General features: G+C 34.4%; 1 protein-coding gene across 1 annotated transcript in view; it reads left to right on the forward strand.

Annotated features, from left to right (window-relative positions):
- The window catches only part of LOC137649452 (thrombospondin type-1 domain-containing protein 4-like), a 106,183-nt gene that overhangs the window by 84,357 nt on the left and 16,826 nt on the right, over nt 1-5,000 (forward strand).

A 5,000-nucleotide genomic window follows, 5' to 3' on the forward strand; every position in this document is an offset into this window, starting at 1 on the left:
TACATACATATATGTATATATACATACATATATGTATATATACATACATACATGTATATATACATACATACATGTATATATACATATATATATACATACATACATATATATATATATATATATATATATATATATATATATATACACATATATATATATATACACATACATATATATATATATATATATATATATATATACATATATATATATATATATATATATATATATATATATATATATATATATATAAACATACATATCTCTCCTACGCCTATTGACGCAAAGGGCCTCGGTTACCATTTGGATCGACACTTCTCCATTTATCATCTCCTACTGCACGCTTCATAGTCCTCAGCCATGTAGGCCTGTGTCTTCCAAATCTTCTAGTGACCTTTGGAGCCCAGTTAAAAATTTTGGTGAACTAATATCTCCTGGGGAGCGCGAAGAGCATGAACTTACCATATCCATCTATCCCTCACCATAATCTCCTCCACATATGGAACTAGAGAAATCTTTTATAGTTTCATTTCTAATCTTGTCTTGCCATTCAATTTAATTTCAGACGATTTGTTTAAAAAATTTCACTTATCCTAGCCATTGTCTGATTTTCTTTTTTCAATCTTTTCATTAAACTCCAATTCTAGAGACACTATATTAGAGATCATAGTTCTAATATTTAAATGATTCCATCTCGTTAATCCTTTCTGCTTCTAATGATATTTCATTTTCCATTGCATACTCCGTTCTCATCACCTGTCTTTCTTCTATGTATCTTGAGCCCAACTTCCTCTTGATATTTCATACCTTATGGAAAGCAAGCATTGCAAATCCTGTGGTGTTCTGCTAGTGAGGACAGTGTCATCAGCATATAAGTTAGTAGTAGGTAATAAATTTTGATAACTATAGACCTATAATTGTGGGAATTGATAATATAGGAGGTAGAATTTATTAAATTTCTTCTACCATTGTGTGACATTGGCTAAGTTGATCAAGGTAAACCCAATTTTTTCCAAGTATTTTGGCAGTTTTTTATGGTGTCCTCGAAATTTGCTATTGTTCAACCAATCTTTCCATGGGGGTGTTTAGCTAAATATCTAACAATGACAAGTGTTTCATTGATACTTTTGGGTATTGATTAGTCGCCATTGTTCATAAAGTTAGTTTTGTGTTCGTATTTTATAAAGTAAAGACGAATTGAAAAACGATCAAGAAATCTACCGAGTCAAAAGTGAATAAAATGTTAAAATTCCTTCAGAGCAGTGTTGACTATTTTCTCCATCCTTAAAATCCTCTGCAAACTGTAGTATCACTAAATTAAATTAGTTTCCGTTAGACCATCTACTGTTACATGACAAACCTGCTGTGTTTGTATAGAAATCATTATTACATCTGATGAAGCATTTGTCATTTTTAAAAATAAATTCATGACAGAAATCTCTTGACGTCTCGTCTTTACGTCAGTGCAGTTGGTATTTAGGATTCACGACACAACATTCGGGATGTAACACAATTCTTGGTATGTAAATTAGTGTTCAAAGCATCAGCTAGTTTGAACGCCAGTGGGGGGACAAGGAGAACATGAGTCCATATTTTGATTTAATTTAATTGACGTGACAACTTGACTGATAAAAATAGACATTTGTGTTACGTAGATCAAAAAGTTATGCTTCTAATGAGGTATTTGGCTTGTCAGGTTTATCAAGTTTCTAAGATTAAATGAGATTCTCAACAAAAAGTTCTTGTCTGTTAACTAATTCTTTAACTTATGACAGTGCAGTGTGATTTTTTTTCAACATGCGAGCTATGCATTAACTGTGAATCTACTATATTTATAATTTCGACGTGCAATCAGTGTAGTTTACTATAACGTTGTTCCTCTTAGTAGGGTTTGTTCTAATTTATTGCCTATCCTTATAATGCCACTATTGTGTGTAGCATTTTGTGAGAGTATTTTAGAATATGTATGGACTAGATGTTTAGGAGAATCTTTTGTTCTACCATATTTGTTGGTGGGGGTTGGGTGGTAGTGAGCAATTGAATAAATAGAAGACATTTCTAGAGTGCTTTACCCTATATCTAGGGAAATTTTTAGGAAAATTCAAAATTGCAATTTAATACTGGAAGAGGCATTATTAATTTAAAGAAAGAAATTTAGTTTGGAGGTGTTCATAATTCTTAAGACTTTGACCAACAGAAATTAGACAATTTATTTCAAAATCTATCCTTCATTTCTCTTTTAAGACCAATTATTGACGACTCCCTTACCTTCTCTCCTCCAAACCATTCACCCTTAAGTCGTAGAATTCGTCGAGGTCCCTAGTGGCTCTTGGTGTCTGGTCTTTCAAGGTTGAAGCTCGTGGCATTGTCCACATTACCCTTGATGTTAAGATTTGAGAAGCGGCTTGGATTAACATAGACGATAAGACTCACGAGTGCTGCACAAGTGACAAGTCGCTATGAGGTTTTGAGTTACAGCTTGTCATAATCTCGTCATGCGGTTAGAGGTGGGTTCGGCTTGGGGCGATTTTCTTGTTGCCGGTAAAGATTTAATGTCATTTATAAGCTCTTTCTTTTTATTACTTGTCTGGACTAATGCTTGCTTGCAAGACGACAGGAGAGAGACAATACGGCTGAATCTTGAGATAAAATGAATTGTTCGTAAAATGTCAGATATAAAAAGAGGGAGAGAGAGAAAAAAAGTGCTTTGTTTAAAAAGGATGACCTTTGCCTTCACATGATATACACGCAGCAAGCAAAGAAAACATTAGATAAAGACCTATTCCTAGGTTAGTTATTACACAGCGTTATTAACGGTGGTGTTTGTTTTCGAGGGGATGTGCGTGTGCGCTCGTGTGTGGCCAAGTTAAGTCAATTGAGTTAGTTGTCTTTTTCATAACAGTGACATCAGTATTGCGCTAGTCAAGTTTCGTCTGCTCTTGAGATTTCTCTCTTATTTATGACTGCTTTCTTGCCGTGTGTGGGTCGGGAGGGGGGTTAGTGGAAGATTTTAGGCAACGCGTATTGTTTATTCTACTGTGACCTACATAACTAATGGAACGTGTTCGTTTTTCACGTACTTTTTACTGGATAAATCAGTGGCTGATTTCAACAGTTGTCACTTTTTTATGCTATTTTATGGTCCTTGAAACATAATTTAGTTCCCTTTAATTCTATATAACATACACTTAGTATGTTACTCGTTCTTTTAGGTTAATTTTCAATTGTTCTATTGTTGCAATTAGGAAAACCCATTGGACGTTTATTTATATATATAACAGCTTGCAAAATGTTGCTGACCCATACAGCACTTTTTATTCATTGATTTTTATATAAGATACATCGCATAAAATATAACTTTTTTCCCTTACAAGGGAACCAATCTATTTCGTTTAAAATAATCCTTATTGGATTAATTCATCTAAGGTAAACATTAGAACGTGATGCTTATATATATGTATATATATATATATATGTGTGTGTGTGTGTATTACATTACTCTTAAGATCTTATAGGTTCTTTCAGGCTCTAAACAAGAAGGGACTGACAACAGCAATTGAAATGTGGGAAAGGAATTTAAAAGTATTCTCACGAATATTATGTTTATTCACAAACATATTTGCGAAGAAAATTAATGTTGCTTCGCCTTTACTTTCAATAACAAATTAAATCAATTCAAAGTATTGATGGTGAGGGGAAACAGGCAGGAAAGTAGAGCAATGAAATACCTAAATAGAATGTTGGAGAGTTTTGTTCAGGCGCTGAGATGATACTGGTACGGTTACTTGTCTCAAAAGGTCGAAGAATGGCGGCTGAAGTTCAACTGGAGGTAGTAAGATGACTTCCAACTCGAACACGTCACGGAAGGAGTGACTTCCAAATGTTTTTTTTACACAAATTTGAATATTGTGAAAGAGTGGGCATGCCACAGTCAGTGTTGGCTCCCTTTCGTCACAAGCAGAAAGGACCAGCTGCTTAACTTTGTCTCGAAGCAAGGTCCTTTAGATATATTCGGTTTAAGGACCTTGTCTCGAACATAAGGTTTTGGAGATAAGTGATTGTCGCTTGAAGGGAGGTCGGAACCTGGCTCTACCTGCTCTCTCTCTCTCTCTCTCTCTCTCTCTCTCTCTCTCTCTCTCTCTCTCCCCCACCGTGGCAGCTTATTTCTTGACCTTTTGCTTGACCTTAATCTTTACCTTTGAGCCTAAAATGTATTAATTGTTGTGGACTTTCCTACACTCTAATATGAACCTAGTTTGAAGTCTCTGTGACAACGATGTACAAACTTATTACGGTAATTGAACATATTGCTTTACCGTGACCTTGACCTTCCAAAATTTAATGTTTTTCAGCTTTTGGAGATAAGTGATTGTCGCTTGAAGGGAGTTCGGAACCTGGCTCTCTCTCTCTCTCTCTCTCTCTCTCTCTCTCTCTCTCTCTCTCTCTCTCTCTCTCTCTCTCTCTCACAGTCTTCTCGGAGCTTATGAGTCCTGTTATGAGTGGAGCTAATTACGATTGAAAAGTCTTACTTCCTTGGCCTTTTAGAATTAATTTTCTGATGCAATCTGGATCTCATATTGTGCCATTTAACAAAAGCGTGGCATGAGACGCGACGTGATGACATTTTTAAAAAAATTAATTAATTTTCATCAAAGCTCGGTTTGTTCCGGAAGTGCGTTTTTTCCATTTCATTATATTCCTTTAATATTATTGTATCTACCAATTATCTATTTGATATTAAATGTGAATTGCAATAAATATCCTGGTATTATGAATCCTTCACGTTTTATTGATCATAAACTACATATGAAATGGTGGTTAAGAAAAACTTGCCAAATATTTTGTCCAAGAATAAAATCTTTTGTAGTGAAATACTATAAATTTTAATTCCTATAATTGTTCCTATGTCATTTGAGCAATGAAAATACTAGAAGGTCTTTTGGTGATTTATGACTATTGTTTAGAAAACGAATCGCTGTATAGAAACGAAGAAGATCGAG

Source organism: Palaemon carinicauda, chromosome 11 (assembly GCF_036898095.1).
Source record: "Palaemon carinicauda isolate YSFRI2023 chromosome 11, ASM3689809v2, whole genome shotgun sequence".
Classification (NCBI taxonomy): Eukaryota; Metazoa; Arthropoda; class Malacostraca; order Decapoda; family Palaemonidae; genus Palaemon; species Palaemon carinicauda.